Raw genomic sequence first — 17,909 nt, 5'->3', positions numbered from 1 at the left:
AAAAGAAAAGGACTCAAATAAATAAAATCACAAATACAAGAAGAGAAATTACAACCAACACCACAGAAAATAAACAAGTGTAAAAGAATATTATAAAAAAAAAAAACTATATGCCAACAAACTGGACAACCTACAAGGATAAATTCCTAGAAATATATAAACTACCAAAACTGAAACAGGAAGAAACAGAAAATTTGAATACATGGATAAATAACCAGCCAAGAAATTGAATCATAATCAGAAAACTCCCAACAAACAAAAGTCCAGGACCAGATGGCCTCACAGGCAAATTCTACCAAACATTTAAAGAAGAGTTAATACCTTTTCTCCTCAAATATTTCAAAAAATAGAAAAGAAAGGTAACCTCCAAATTCATTTTTTAAGGCCAGCATTATTCTGATACCAAAATCAGATACAGACACCACTGAAAAAGAGACATACAGGTCAATATCCCTGAGGAACATAGATGCAAAAGTCCTCAATAGAACACTAGCAAACTGAATTCAATAATACATTAAAAAAATCATTCAGCATGACCAAGTGGGATTTATTTCTGAGTTGCAAGGGTGGTTCAATATTCACAAATCGATCAATGTGATACATCACATAAATAAGAGGAAGGATAAGAACCATATGATCACTTCAATAGATGCAGGAAAAGCATTTGACAAAGTACAACATCCAGTCATGATAAAAAGCCCACAACAAAGTAGGTTTAAAGGGAACATAACTCGGTATAATAAAGGTCATATATGAAAACCCCATGGCTACTATCATCATCAACGGGGAAAAACTGAGAACTTTTCCTCTGTCATCAGGAACAAGACAGCGATGCCCACTCTCACCACTTTTATTCAACATAGTACTGGAAGTCCTAGCCACAACAATGAAAGAAGGAAGGAAGGAAGGAAGGAAGGAAGGAAGGAAGGAAGGAAGGAAGGAAGGAAGGAAGGAAAGGAAGGAAGGAAGGAAGGAAGGAAGGAAGGAAGGAAGGAAGGAAGGAAGAAAGAAAGAAAGAAAGAAAGAAAGAAAGAAAGAAAGAAAGAAAGAAAGAGAGAGAAAGAAAAGGAATCCAAATCAGCAAGAAAGAAGTCAAACTTTTACTACTTGCAGATGACATGATACTATATATAGAAAACTTGAAGGATTCCACCAAAAAACCTGCTAGAACTGACAACTGAACTCAGGAAAGTCACAGGTACAAACTCAATGTACAGAAATCTTGCATTTCTATATACCAATAATGAGAAATTAATGAACCAATCCCATTTACAAATGCACCAAAACCAATGAGATACCTAGGAATAAATCTAACCAAAGAGGTGAAAGACCTATACTCTGCAAACTATAAGACACTGATGAAAGAAAATCACCAACACAAGAAACAACAGATATTGGTGAGGGATGTGGAGAAAGGGGAACCCTCTTGCATTTTTGGTGGGAATGCAAACTGGTATAGAGAGTATTGAGATTCCTCAAAAAGTTAAAAATAGAAATAGCCTACAATCCGGCAATCACACTACTGGGTATTTACCAAAAAAATACAAAAACACTAATTCAAGGGGATACACGCACCCCAAGGTTTATAGCAGCAGTATTTACAATAGCCATATTATAGAAACAGCCCAGTGTCCAACGACTGATGAATGGATAAAGAAGGTGTGTGTGTGTGTGTGTGTGTGTATGTGTGTGTGTGTGTGTGTATATATATATATATATATATATATATATATAATGGAATATTATCCAGCCATAAAAAGGAATGAAATCTTGCCATTTGCAAGGACATGGAAGAAGCTAGAAAGTATAATTTTAAGTGAAATGAACCAGAGAAAGGAAAATACCATATGATTTTACTCATAGGTGGAATCTAAGGAACAAAACAAATGAGGAAAGGGAAATAGAGAGAGAAAAGCAAACCAAGAAACAGACTTAACTACAGAGAACAAACTGTTGGTTACCAGAGGGGAGGTGAGCGGGGAGATGGGTAAAATAGGTGATGGGGATGAAGAAGTGCACTTGCTGTGATGAGCACCGGGTGATGTATGCAAGTGTTGAATTACTATATTGTAAACATGATACTAATATTACACTGTATGTTAACTAACTGGAATTTAAATAAAAACTTTAAAAATGAGACATCTATCATAGAGAAACTGAAACTAATATTGAAAACAAGAGAATGTTCCCAATCAGTTTCTTCTGTATTCTGCTGTCTTTCTCACTTCTGAAATCAGAGCACATTGCTTTTTCAAAAATTAGTAGATGTTTAAATTTGTTTTCATATTAAGTCTACTATAAATTTTTGGATTTTTTTTTCTTGTCAAAGTTTAAAAACACTTGAATTAATAATTCAAATAAGGAAAGATTTGGTGACATAATCTTTACTAAGTTGTTGTGAGGTCTTTCATTAAATGTTAAAAGCAAAGTTTAGTAAAAGTTTCTGTTAGTGTATTAAAGTTACCAATATTATGAAAGATTTTCTAGCATATAATTCAATCAGCCATTATACAACAGAGAAATTACTCTGCAATCCCCTTGGTCACGTTCACTATTTGGTACATTAAATGAATCATTATTCCTAAAATCTGAATTTTTTTTTAACGTTTATTGATTTTTGAGACAGAGAGAGACAGAGCATGAACAGGAGAGGGGCAGGGAGAGAGGGAGACACAGAATCCGAAGCAGGCTCCAGGCTCAGAGCCATCAGCCCAGAGCCCAACGCGGGGCTCGAACTCATGGACCGCGAGATCGTGACCTGAGCTGAAGTCGGACGCCCAACCGACTGAGCCATCCAGGAGCCCCTGAATTTTTAATAATAAACATGCATTGGAAACAATATTGGCAAAAGAATTTTAAAGGCTGCTTTATTGAACCCAGAGACAATTTTTCATATTAACAAATGCCTAAATAATGTCCTCTGTGAAGTGTTAAGTGTGCATCTGTTAAAACTAATGCCTGTTTTAGGAGAAGATACAGGATACTGGCTGATCATACATGACTAGCACAACTGTAAATTGATAAATTTCTAGAAGGCAATTTTACAATCTAAATCAAAGATTTTACAACTAAGCATGTTCTTTGATTCAGCAACTACAAGTCTGAAAAAGGGCTCAAGGAAATAATAAGATAGTTTGCAGAAACCACTCAAAGTAATATATGCATAGAGATGTCCCAACAATAAGATGCAAGCCATATAATTTTTTTTATGTTTTTATTTTATTTTTGAGAGACAGAGACAGAGTGCAAGCAGGGAAGGGGCAGACAGAGATGGAGACAGAATCTGAAGCAGGCTCCAGGCTCTGAGCTGTCAGCACAGAGCCTGACGCAGGGCTCAAACTCACGGACTGTGAGATCATGACCTGAGCTCAAGTCAGATGCTTAACCAACTGAGCCACCCAGATGCCCCTAGAAGTAAGTCATATAATGACTAATCTGTGTGTGGAATACTGTGTAATTATTAAAAATTATGAAAATCTATCCACCAAAGTAGGGAAAAAACAGTCAGCATGCTTAAAGCTGTTGCAACTGAGTATTACCCTCACCCTGAACAGGCCAGTTCCTAATAGAGTTCTGGGCACACCATGCCCACTAGACAACACTGCAAGCAGAAAAGTATTTGCTTGGTATTCTTATATTGAGTTTTGTCTACAGGAACAATAGGGCAATTTTTTTGGTAACTGTGCAAAGATCTTATTGACTTTGAGGATTTAGGGCAGGAACAGAGTAAGAACTTTTTACTTTCCAGAAGACCTAGTGACAGAGCTGAGTGTCAGGCTCTATTGAGAAGAACCATTAAGGCTTCATTCATGGGAAGAGTGTACCTCAGGAACATGTTCTATTGTTAGAAATTTCAGTCTCAGAAGTAATGTTGGGAGTAAATGAGTCTAGCCTAAGATGACAGAACAGGATAGAGTGTAATGAGTAATAATAAGAATCGTGAAGTGATACTCATATCCATACATATATATACATGTGTGTGTATACAGAATTTAATTTTTGTGTATTTAATAGATTTGAAACATTGGTGAAATAACAGTTTATGTGAGCTAAGGACGGGATTAAGAATCATGGTTCTGTAGTTCTATTTGATGATTTGGTGGTGGGGTGGCAGACAAAATAGACATATCAGAAGAGGCTGGAAACCCCCAGAAGTTTTTCTCATGAAGGAATCACATTAAAAAAAAAATCTCACTTGGAAAGAACATATGATGACTTACAGTTATCCAGAATCTCTCTATAACTTTTTGTTATTGTCGTTGTTGTTGAGTTTTTATTTCATAATCATAAGCTTACTCTGCAATCCAGCTAGACTTGGAGGGTGTAAGGAAATATAGAACACACCGAACTGCAGCAAGAACACAAAGATTATAGGATATTTTGAGCAGATGGGGGGGAAGGGGTGCTGTCCTGAGCTACAGAAGGAATGGTCTGGTAATTAAGATAAACATTGCTAAATTTATTAGATTTGTTCACAGTCAGCAATGGTGATCTTGCTGGTCTTGCCATTCTTGGCCCCAAAGTGCTCCATGGCTTCCACAATATTCTTGCCCTCTTTCACCCTGTCAAAGACCACATGCTTGCCATCCAACCACTCAGTCTTGGCAGTGCAGATGAAAAAGTGGGAACCGTTTGTGTTGGGTCCAGCATTTGCCATAGACAAGATGCCAGGACCCATGTGCTTCAGGATGAAATTCCTCTTAAGCAATTTCTCCCCACAGATTGACTTGCCACCGGTGCCATTGTGGCATGTGAAGTCACCATCCTGGCACAGAAATCCCCAAATAATCCTATGAAAGCAAGAACCTTTATAACCAAATCCTTTCTCACCAGTGCTCAGAGCATGAAAATTTTCTGCTGTCTTTGGAAATTTGTCTGCAAACACCTTGAAGGAGACGCAGGCAGCCCAAGGGTCCGCCATCCATGGTAATGTCAAAGAACATAGTGCGGTTGACCATGGCTCAGCAGCGCAGGTCGCTCCAGGTAGTGGCGTCTGCAACTCTTTTGACCTTTTCTCCTCCACTAGGCACTTCAGATAAGACAAACTTCATGTGATAAATATGTGCTCTGAGATACATGTGTAAATATAATTTTTGTCAATGTCAGTATATTTTTCTCATTATTATTTCAGATTGATCTTTACTACAGGAGTTCATGAACTGGAATTTTTTATTTCTCAGCAGCCAATCACTCTAACAAGGAGGTAAAAACTAACTTTAAATAAATAAATACACAAGGAGGTATTATAATTAAATATGCCCTAGAAAAATGTAGCAATCTTTTGTGATATAAAGAAAACCCTCTTCGGGTGCCTGGGTGGCTCAGTTCGTAAAGCGCCTGACTTTGACTCAGGTCATGATCTCATGGTTTATGAGCTCAAGCCCCGTGTGGGGCTAAGTGCTGATAGCTCATTGCCTGGAGCCTGCTTCAGATTCTGTGTCTCCCTTTCTCTCTCTGCCCCTCCCACGCTCATGAGAGTTCTCTCTCTCTCTCTCTCTCTCTCTCTCTCTCTCTCTCTCTCAAAAATAAATAAACATAAAGGGGCACCTGGGTGTCTCAGTCAGTTAAGAGTCTGACTTCGGCTCAGGTCATGATCTCTCGGTCTGTGGGTTCAAGCCCCTTGTCAGGCTCTGTGCTGATAACCCAGAGCCTGCTTTGGGTTCTATGTCTCCCTCTCTCTCTGGCCCTCCCCCACTTGTGCTCTGTCTCTCAAAAATAAATAAATGTTAAAAATAAATAAATAAATAAATAAATAAATAAATAAATAAATATTAAAGAATTAAAAGAAAAAGAAATTAAAAAGAAAAGAAAGAAAGAAAACCCTTTCATATTTATCTGGGTTTTCAACATATCACAGCGAATCTTCTGAAAACCTATAGGTGAGCCACTAGGGCCTCAAAGATCATCTTTAAAGATACTCCACAATCTATATTATTCTAAACAAACAAAGGCTATCTATTTAACTTTTGTTATATTATTCACAACTATTGAGGTATATGTTAGAAATTCAATGGTAATGAACATCCACAGAAATTCAGACTCAAACAGCCATTAATATTTTCAAGAAGGCTAATTAGTGTGTGGCCAGAAGCACACACAACAGAATGACTGAGGTTTTTGATTGGAAGAATACCAGTATGGGCTTATAAATGCTGCCAGGAGCTTTACTAAATACTATAAACATGAACATTGATGAGATCACTTACCTCGTGAAGTTGAGGGAGAGGACAGACATATGAACAAATAAATCTAGCAATGAGATGAAAGGTGTAAGAAGATGAACAGGTGTTTCCAAATCATAGCATTTAGCTTTAACGGGATATCTGGCAATATTCCCTGAACTAATAATGATATCTGAGTTGAGAAATAAAGGATAAGACTTTTTCAGACAAACAAGCAGCAAAAGGCATATGAGGTAAAAGGGTCAGCATGAACAAGGAATTCCCTTTTGAGAATTCCAAGTATTTTATAATTCCAAGAGACTAGATCACAAAGGACCAAAGGAGGCTTTTCGATCCTATAGGTAATAGGGTACTTTTGAAAACCTTTACACAAAAGTATTATGCCATACCTGCATTAGTCAAGGTTCTCCAGATAAACAGAACCAATAGCATGTGCAAATATATAGGAAAAAATTATTATAAGGAATTGGCTATATCTTTATGGAGACTGGCAAATCCAAAATTTGCAGGGTGGGCCAGCAGGCTGGAGACTCAGGAGAACCAATATCCTAGTTCAAGTCTAAAGGCCATCAGCTGTAGAACCAGAAAGGGCTAATGTTGCAGATAAAATCCGAAGGCAGTGTGCTAACGAAGTCTTTCTTACTCCAGAGAGGTCTGCTTTTGTTCTCTTCAGGTCTTCAATTGATTGGATGAGGCCCAGCCACTTCTTGGAAGGCAATGCACTTTACTCAAAGTCCACCATAGTCCACCATTAAATGTAAATCTCATTCAAAAATGACATCACAGATGAGCACTGGGTGTTGTATGTAAGTGATAAATCATTAATCCTATAAATTCCACACCAGAAATATTACACTGCCTGTTAACTAACTGGAATTTAAATAAAAATTTGGAGAAAGGTGCTTGGGTGACTCAGTTGGTTGAACATCTGACTCTTGATATCAGCTCAGGTCATGGTCTCGTGGTCATAGGATCGAGCCCTGCGTCAGGCCTCGCATTGGGCTCCACGCTCAGTGTGGATCCTGCTTAAGATTCTCTCTGTCACTCTGCCCTTCTCCCCTACTCACACTCCCTCTCTCTTTCTAAAATAAATAAGTAAACATTTAAAATAAATAAAATAAATACATAATTTGGAGATTAAAAAACAAAAAAGGGCATGAAAAACAGAACAAAACAAAACACCAATACAGAAACATCCAGAATAATGTTTGATCAAGTATCTGGGTAATCCATGGCCCAGCTAAGTTCACACGAAGAATTAACCCTTAGAGTACCATATCTCAAATCAAGACGGAAGGAGTTATACCATGTGACGTAGACCACCCAGCACCTTTAATACATTAGTGCACAGCTGAAGTTTAAAATATGTTTCTCTTTTTATTGGAACAAACTAGATGTTGCCATCTAAACCTAACATGAAATGGTTGGTCTTGCTTGGTGAAAAGAGAAAGTTGGGCCTTTTTACCACATCAGTAACCCATTTTTCCTACCATGCTTATGACTTCATGGAATTACAATTTGAAAATGTGTATGAATTAAATATTCACTAGTTTTATAAGGAGTGACTATAACTATCTAATGATGTAGAGGCAGAAATCCTTTAGTGTTCAGAACATTTATGGAGTATTTAGAGTCAATATTATATTTTAATGAAAGGTATTTAGTAACTTTGATGAACTCGAATAAATAAAAAAATAAATAGTACTTTTTAGATTTTGTATTTAAGAATTTTGATTGGAGGGGCACCTGGGTGGCTCAGTCAGTTGAGCGTCTGACTTCTGTGCAGGTCATGATCTCACAGTTTGTGAGTTCGAGCCCCGCGTTGGGCTCTGTGCTGACAGCTCAGAGCCTGGAGCCTGCTTCAGATTCTTTGTCTCCCTCTCTCTCTGCTCCTTCCCCACTTGTGCTCTGTCTCTCTCTGTCTCTCAAAACTAAATGAAAATTTTAAAAATTAAAAAAAAAAAGAATTTTGATTGGAATTTATTTCTATTAAGATATTTTCAGGTGTTTTAGGGGCACCTGGCTGGCTCAGTCAGTGGAGCATGTGACTCCTGATCTCGGGGTTGTGGGTTCAAGTCCCACGATGGGTGCAGAGATTACTTAAAAATAAAAATAAAAAATCTTTTAAAAAAGATATTTTCAGTTGTTTTAAAAGATCAGATATCTTATCTCAGAAAAATGATCCCATTTATTTTTTAGTCTAAAAGATACTCTTATAGAGTGAGACCCATCTGGATTTTCCCCTAACACTGACAGTTAATCCACATTTAGAATTAATTATGTACCATGTACTGACATAAGACCTTCAAATATTTGAACTCTCCGAATCCTCATAGCAATTCTTTTTTTTTAAAGTTTTTATTAAAATTTCAATTAGCTAACATACAATGTAATATTAGTTTCAGTTGTACAATATAGTGATTTAACACTTCCATACATCATCTGGTGCTCATCACAAGTCCATTCCTTAATCCCCATTACCTATTTAACCCATCCCACACCCCCTCCTCTCAATCCTTATAGCAATTCTAAATGTTAGGCACTATTGTGGTCCCTGTTTTATAGATGATAAAATTAGAGACGTTAAGTGTCTTTCCCAACGTCAAACAGTACGGGGTGGACCCAAGATTTGAACCAGGCAGATTAGTTCCATATTCCATCTCCTACCTACAGCATTACACTATCTTCCATTTTTACTGATCAGAACATATAAAAAAATTAAAACAACAAAACATGTTAGTAATATGTGGGCTTTTGGTTTGATTTGTTTGGGTTTGATCTGGAGGGAGAGGATGGGTGAGGACTGCAAACAGTATTATATCTGTAGTGAATAATCAGCTTAAACCCAAACTGGGGGTCAGATCAATATTCGGCATTGTCTCTGGCAAATTGGGGCCAACTAAAAAAAAATGATGGAATTCGCTTGGCAGTCAAGACCTAAAAGACCTGAGACCTCCCCACAGGTCTAGACCAGTGACCTGTAAAAACCAGTGTGGCACAGAGGAAGGTACACATGGTCTCAGACTGGACAGATTACCCAGCCAGGGTGATCAGAGTAGACAGTCAGCAAGTTAATCAAGCTACAGAATAAACCAACTATATTGCAGTTCAGATCTTTGATTCCAGAGCATTTGGGATGATTTTCTGGTCACAGATACTGATTGTAATTTAAAAACTAAACTAAACTAAACTAAACTAAACTAAACTAAACTAAACCAAACTCTTTGATAAATTGAGCTCTTAACTGGGGAAGATACAAATAAGGTCTAGTCAATCACCTCACAATGATTTTAGCACATCCAGGTATTTTTTAGTTTGGCAGAAAGAAACAAAGATCACAGACAGTTGAAGTTGAATTATCCATTGGTGAGTGTAATTCCTGCTTTCTGGGCCCTCGAAGCTGCCCTGGTTCCCTTCCTTTAAGATACTGATTTTTTTAAACTCTGCTTTTTGTTTTGGCGGCCTCATAAAATCTCTTTTTAGTTCTGGTTATCAAGAGTCAATTTTGTTATTTGCCACCAAAAGCCAACAACCAGTGCAATTTATTCCCTATTTAGCTAAGAGACTTATCTCTCATTCTCTACCAAAATCTTACCACCATTTGCTACCCAAAGTAAGTCTTTCTTTGACTTCCATTGATCTTTTTCAGTTTGGAACCCACCTGGGAATAAATCTGATATGACAGCACTTTGTAAGTACAGATGTACATGCTAATATCATTCTGTAATATATACTTATTCAGTATTTTAGTACTCTATACCCAATTATACTCCCACCCACCCAACTCTATCATATAGCATGGTGCCAGATGTAACGGTAAACATTCAACATATACATATTGAACTAAATCATCACTATCAAATTCAAATTACAGTTGTGTATAATTTATTCTATATAAATATTCTCATCATAACAAGAATCTTATTTTGTAGTACACTGCAAATATCTTTAGCAAAGGACTAGATGTTTATCTTTTGGCCAGGTAAGTACACTTTCAAACTAGATATCACGTTGTAGTATTAAATTCAATCTTATCCTAAAATGCATCGATTTTCTTCAGAGCTTAACTCTCCTAAACAAAAATTTTGACCACTGGCTACCTTTCACATTTTCCAGTCAGATCTCTGCCACCGAATACTGAGATACAGTAACTCTTTAGTTATTTTAAGACTGTTTGTCTTGCCACCCAGCCTAAGATCAGCAAATAAAGAGTTCCAAACAGAAGCCACAACCTCAAGGTAATACAATCTCGGGCAAGTTAGTTATTTTCTTTACATTCCAGTTTCCTCAATTGTAAGGTGAAAATGGATAATTATTCTAATCTGCAGTGTCATATTAAGGACTAAATGGGATAAAGTTACTAAAGTGTTTATTACATATGGTGCTGCGAACATCAATAAATTTGAGAGTCAGATTGAGTCAAAACAAACTCAGGGTTTTTACTTATAGAAAAGCCTTTCAGACTTTGCTCAAAAAAATTTTTACTCATTGCTTGCACATAGTTTTTACAAACGTGGTTATCCATCTCCACCCTACAACAGAGTAAGAGTAGCAAATGAAAACACTGGTAGGCAGAAGGCCAAGGAACTGTTAAGCGGCTGACACACACTGATCATCTGTATTTATCTGTTATTGTTGGCTGCGTCAGAAGCCAGTAAACTGAAGGCAGGGTACATTTCGAGTTACCTTGCTGACATTGAGGAAGCACATATAAAAAACTAGTTCAGAAGAAATACCCACAAATCCAAAGAACAGATATCACGCAAAGATAGCCCTGGACATTCATACAGACTGATGGGCCTCAGAACATTGATACACAATAGAAGTGTGTTGAGTATAGCATCAAAAGTGGTGGGTCCCAGCTTAGATTCAAATCATAGGTCTACCCCTTATAAGCTGTGTTGGTTACCTATTGTCTCTGTAACCTCAGTGGCACAGCTATAAAAGGAGATAATAATAATTTTGCAAGGTCGTTTTGAAGACCAAATTTTTTATGTGTATGTATATATATCTTTATAAATTTGTACAGTACATCTTGTACAAAGAGGCAAGGAGGTAGATTACACAATTTAGAATGATTTGTCATTTAAACATTTTTTTTTTCATTTAAAAATTGTCTTTATTTTAAGTTCTGCATTTATATAAAAGCCTCAATTAGTTGGAAACGTTATTTAGGTAGAATTCCTCATTCTTTAACAATGACAGATAAATAAAGCACTACTACCGTGAATTAAAAATGCATACATAGGGGCGCCTGGGTGGCGCAGTCGGTTAAGCGTCCGACTTCAGCCAGGTCACGATCTCGTGGTCCGTGAGTTCGAGCCCCACGTCAGGCTCTGGGCTGATGGCTCGGAGCCTGGAGCCTGTTTCCGATTCTGTGTCTCCCTCTCTCTCTGCCCCTCCCCCATTCATGCTCTGTCTCTCTCTGTCCCAAAAATAAATAAAAAACGTTGAAAAAAAAATGCATACATCATTTTTAAAAGTTTATTTATTTATTTTGAAAGAGAAACAGAGACAGTCAGCAGGGGAGGCGCAGAGACAGAGGGAGAGAGAGAATCCCAAGCAGGCTCTGTGCTGTCAGTGCAGAACCTGATTTGGGGCTCGAACCCACGAACCATGAGATCATGACCTAAGCAGACACCAAGAGTTGGATGCTTAACCGACCAAGCCATCCAGGTGTCCTTGCGTACATCATAAACATATGCATCATAAACATAATGTAAAGGCAATGAGAAAGTGGGAAAACATATTCACAACATATAGGAGAAGGGATTAGCAACCTTAATGTGTAAAGATCTCATAAAAATTAATGAGAAAAAGTTGGACCAACGTCATCAACAAGTTAAAAAAGAACTACAACTGGACTATATATATTGATATAAATGCTAAGTAAAAATGGTGAGATAATATTTGCACCTATGACCTTGACAAAGATTTTTTAAGTTATTATAATGCCCAACATTGATTAAAATGTGGGGAAACAGGCATCTTTACACACTACAAGGAAGAATAGAAACTGGCAGTCAGCCTAGAAGTTGGCAATTTATATTAAAAGGCTTCAAGTGCTGTTTACTCTTTCATCCAGAAATACTAGTGAACATATGCAAGGAGTAATAGAAAAGAATATTCATCTCTTTGAAAGATTGGAAAATCCTAAAGTCTTTGTTCAACTAATATGGAAATAGTTCAGTAAATCGTAATTTATGGTTCATTCACATAAAGGAGTATATGTTAACTTATACAACCCTGTAAAGTACATGTGTTGTCATAACAACATAATCATAATATAATGTTAAGGGAAAAGGTACAAACGACATACTGTATATTGTGCATTGCAATAATAGTGTATATTTTTAAAAACTATACAGAAGTAAAAGTTTCATTGAAAATGACAAACGTGATAATGATTGTTTAGAATGATTATGGGCAATTCTCAGTTCCTCTTTTTGCTTTTTTAAAATTTTCTGCTTTTTAAATTTTACCTTTACTATGTTTTGCTTTTGCAATAAGGTAATTGAAAAAATTGAAACAAATATGTATTGATTTTTATAGAACTTGAATGTAAACAATACCATTTATTAGAAAATATATAAGGAATAGCTTCAATAATCTTACACTTGCATAAGATTTTGTTTGTAACACTCTTCCGTGCATTTTTGCCTTAAGACTCTGTGACATACCTATCATCATCCCAATTTTAAGGATGAAGAAACTGTTACTTGAACAAAGGCATCCCACTGATAAGCGACACGGCTCTGTCTTAAATGCAGTTCTTCTGAGTTGAAGGCCATGGCCCTTTCTATGGTACCAAGAGCTGCCTCCCACTTAATCCCTGCCTGGCAGTAAAAGAAGCCAACTGTGCATTAAAATATAGAATCTTTTGCACTTCTATTCCAGATGCCTGTAGGATCAAGCCAGCATATCATTATTTTTCATTTCATTGAGTTTTTTTAATGACAAATTCTGACTGCAAACTCCTTCCTGAATGGAGAGTTCAAATTAAAATGTCAGTTTTGATTCAGTGAAGATGCTTTACTTTCAAAATATTTAAGGAAAATATTTTCATTAAAACCAAGATGATTGGATGTCAGAGTATATAAATGTCATGATAAGTTCCAGCATTTAGTAAAAATATTTCAAGCCCTATTGGACAAATCTAGGAATGTATATGCAGGACAACATTCCTATAATGCAGGAAAACACTCTCATTACAAATATACATATGGATATGTATATTCACATAAATATTTTAAATGTACACAAAAGTTCTAGATCCTTATACCATAATTTGTCAGTGTCTATGACAAACAATCCAATTTGTTGACAAGCAGTCTCCAACAATTATTAACAGTGACAGCAGCCATTAGATTTCTGGATACTAATATAGCTCTCATTGATGAATTGCTTTGCATTTTGCTAAGCCTCAAGTCTTTCCACGTATATATGGGTTTTTTTAAATAAAGTTTATTTATTTATTTATTTATTTATTTATTTATTTATTTAGAGATAGAGCACACTCAAGCAGGGGAGGAGAGAGAGAGAGAGAGAGAGAGAGAGAGAGAGAGAGAGAGAGAATCCCAAGCAGGCTCCATGCTGTGAGCGAGGAGCCCATCTCATGAACTACGAGATCATGACCTGAGCCAAAATCAAGAGACAGACACTTAACCAGGGTGCCTGGGTGGCTCAATTGATTGAGTGTCCCACTCTTGGTTTCAGTTCAGGTCATGATCTCAGGGTTTGTGGGTTCAAGTCCTGCATGGGTCTCTGGTCTCTGCACTGATAGTGTGGAGTCTGCTTGATATTCTCTGCCTCTCTCTGTGCCCCTCTCCTACTCACTCACTTGTTCTCTCTCTTTCTCAAAAATAAGTAAATAAAATTACACACACACACACACACACACACACACACACACGCACACACACACACACAAAAGAGACGCTTAACCAACTAAGCCACCCATGTTAACTCCTTTGTATATCAATGAAGACTTTTGAGATTCACTTTAGTCTAGGTTGACATTCTCCAGACAAACAAAACAAAAATTTTATATGGATCTCTCATTACACACACACACACACACACACACACACACACACAAATATTACAATTTATCATACCCAATCATCTTTCTCCCTAGTGATCAATTCTTCACAAATAACCTATTACAGCCAGACCTCATACATAGCTTTAATTTTAATTTAATTCATCCATAGTACAGATCTCTTCAACCAAGGATCACTACCAGCTTAAGAGAAGAGGCTTTTGCACTAATCCCATTTCACCTCTCCTTCTTTTTGTCCTCCAGAACCAAGAATCACCCCCGCCCAATCTCGTTCTCTCCCTTGGCCTTCACTCTTCTCTGAAATATCCAGAGACGATAAGAAGGAAAGAGTTTCTTTATTCCTTCCCATTCTAAGAACTCCCGAGTCCTCTTCTCCGGCCGTAGAAAGCTAAACCAGAATCAGAAGATGTAAGTTGATACTGCTGTCCTAGCCTGGCACTATTTTCTCTCCTCTCTTCTACCTTCCCTCTTAGCCTTTATATTTATTTTTCTGCCTCACACAAACATCACCAGCTCTCCTTGAGATTCCCCCAACATAACCTTTTGCTAGCAGAAATTAAAAAGTCTTCCAACGACACGCTCTGAACCATCACAATCTTTGTTGCTTGTTTTGTTTTCACTACTGAACCACTGAAAGACCCCTCTTCAGCCATACACATGCCTTAGCAAGGGTATTGTATATGTCTTGCTTATTGCACATGCACAATAATTCAAAAAACACAATTACAAAATACTTAAAAATAAGCAGTCTGCTGAATTTAGCCAGATTTGGTTCAACGTTAATGAATCTACAAGAGTTAGGATTTGGGGAGAGGGGACATTTTTAAAATGGAAATTGCAACCAAAATAAGCAGATAAAATCCCTACTAACACATAATGATGAAAAGTCTTCATAAGACTACATGATTTTTTTATTTAACTAGAGAGCCTTAACTAGCTACTCTAGGGTCCTCATATGCAAAACAGAAATAAAGGGATTCCCTTGAGTGGTGCGCATGTTGTTAAATGCTCTCCCCACCCCACCCCACCCCCAGCATGAAGCATGAAGCAGGTCTCCACCCTCCCAACTTGAAAGAGGATGTGCATCATTCCACAGACGTCTGTCTTCTAGCACCACCCCTCACATTTCCTCGATTTACCAGGTCTTCAGCTGTGTTCTAGGAAGACCATATCATACACTATTAAGCTGGATATCTATGCTAAGCATATAAGACAATGACTGACAGAGGGAAAAAAATGTTTTTTCAATTACATACTCAATATTTTTGTATTTCAAAAGGGACAATACTTTTCTTCATTTAACAGTGAAAAAAGTTAGAAATTAATTTCAAAAAAATAAGGAAATGGCAAGCAACCATGACCCTGGGATCATGACCTGAGCAGAAATCAAAACTCAGATGTTCAACTGACTGAGCCACCCAGTCGCCCTTGCTTTTCCTATTTAAACTGTTCCACATTTTAAGCAACTAGTAGATGAAAGAAAATGTCTCTTTGCAGAAGCATTCCAGCAAGTAAATGAAGATAGAATATCATTATTTTACAATTTATATTAAATAAATGGCTCTAGGCATTGATCATCAGTGGTTGCTAATACCTCAATAAGAAAGACACGTGGATATTATATGCTCCTAACGGAAGAACACATCACTACCTAGAAAATGGTCTTGCAAAAACAAAAACAAAAACTGGAACCTAAATCTTATCAAAGCTCTAGATCCAAATATCTATAGATGATTAGAAAATATGTTGCATTACACCACGGAAATGCAATCAGTATAATGCAGGGGAAGGGAAACTGTAGGACAGTATATTGTCTTGAACAGAACTAAACCAAAAGAGAGAAATGGAGAGGCAACACATAGATTGAAGGAGACATATCAACCAATCATAGTGCATGAACCTAGTCAAAACCCTGATTCAAACAATCTGTAAAAAATTGTACACAAACACACTTACATTTATGAAAGGGTTAAAAATCAGAATGCAACTGGGTATTTTGTGATTATTAAAAAAGTATTTTTTCAGTGTTATAACAGTATTATGGCACTTCTACAACCTTACTTAGAGATACACACTGAAATTACAGATGAAATTTTATAACATCCAAGATTTGCTTCAAAATAATACAGAAGGTGAGAAAGGTGGTAGAGGTACAAATGAAGTACAACTGGCCACAAGTTTCCGGTTGTTGAAATTGGGTAGTGGGTGCATGGGTGTCCACTGTACTGTTCTGCTTACTTTGTATATATCCTAAGTTTTCCATAATAATACAATGGGATATTACTCAGCCGTAAGAAAGAATGAGATCCTGCCATATGCAACAACATGGATGGACCTAGAAGGTATAATGCTAAGTGAAATAAGTCAGAGAAAGACAAATATAATCATATGATTTCACTCACATGTCGAATTTAAGAAATAAAACAAAGAAAAAAAAAAAGAGACAAACCAAAAAATGGACTCTTACATATAGAAAACAAACTGGTGTTTTCCAGAGGGGAGTGGTGGTGACGGGGGGTGGATAAAATAGATAAAGGGGATGAAGGGTCCACCTATTGTGATGAACACTGTATAGAATTGTTGAATCACTATATTGTATGCCTGAAACTAATGTAACACTGTATGTTAATTATACTTCAATTTTTTTAATTCCATAATAAAAAGTAAAAAATACAGAGATTCTTGTTTAATTGGTATGGGACTTAGGTATGAAAGGAAATGAAAGACTGAGAGGAAGGAGGAGGGGCAGGAAGAAGAGAAGAGGAAAGAAGGAAAGAAGGATGGGAGAGAGGGAGGGAGGGAGGAAGAGCCACCTGGCTGTGTGATTCTAATGTGTGCACAGTCTGGGCTAAGAGCCATTTGTCTACCCTCCAGCCATTCCATTACTTCCAGTTACTCATCCATGTCTGTGTTTCTCAGTGGTTCTATCAGAATCCACTGGGATCCATGGCAAACAGGCTGACTCCTGGGCCTCATCCCAGAGGGACTTTGGGGAGATTAAGGTGGGATTTGAGAATATGTGATTCTGCTGTAAACTCACAGTGAAAATGCACCCACAGGAGGACTTATTGTTCCCTCTACACAGCCCTCACTCTATCAGCCATGTTTTTATTTTATTCCTTCTTCCACCTGAAATGCCTTCCCCTTATCTTCATCCAATCATACCTGCTCAAAAACCAAGTTCAAAAATCACCTGTGAAGCCTAATCCCTTCAGCTAAAAGGACTCTTCCTCCTGGAACCAATTTTTTTGCCTTTTCATGAGTTTATATCTATTTATATATAATATTTCAGCTCCCTTACTCAACAATAAGCTGCCTTATGTCAAAAGGCCTTTTTTACCTATCTTTGTAATTTTGCAGAATTTAGACATAGTCAAGAGTTCAATAAACCTCGGCTAAATCAATGAAGCAATGAAAACATAACAGTTGATCATGTCCAGAATACTCACCCAGCAGGCTCTTAAGGACTGGTTAACTTCCCCATTCACCTTCAACATGCAAAGAAACACTTCTCTAGGAAAGGTGGTACTGGAAGGAAGGCAGTTTAAGTTAAATGACTATCAGCATTTCTCAAGAATCAGCCAAATAAGCTATGAAATCTTAACCACTATCTAAATCAAAATGCCATGCTTACCAGTTTTACAAGCTAACGAAATTGGCTTAAA

General features: G+C 37.1%; 1 pseudogene; it reads right to left on the bottom strand.

The window, feature by feature from the left end:
* Positions 1-3,403: 3,403 nt before the first annotated feature.
* On the bottom strand, positions 3,404-5,100 carry LOC147584116 (peptidyl-prolyl cis-trans isomerase A pseudogene; annotated as a pseudogene).
* Positions 5,101-17,909: the final 12,809 nt, after the last annotated feature.

This window comes from Puma concolor, chromosome A1 (genome assembly GCF_028749965.1).
Source record: "Puma concolor isolate L17-30 chromosome A1, mPumCon1.1.hap2, whole genome shotgun sequence".
NCBI classification, from domain to species: domain Eukaryota; kingdom Metazoa; phylum Chordata; class Mammalia; order Carnivora; family Felidae; genus Puma; species Puma concolor.
Note: the sequence above shows the minus strand (reverse complement) of the source record. Positions and strands in the feature narration are given on the sequence as shown.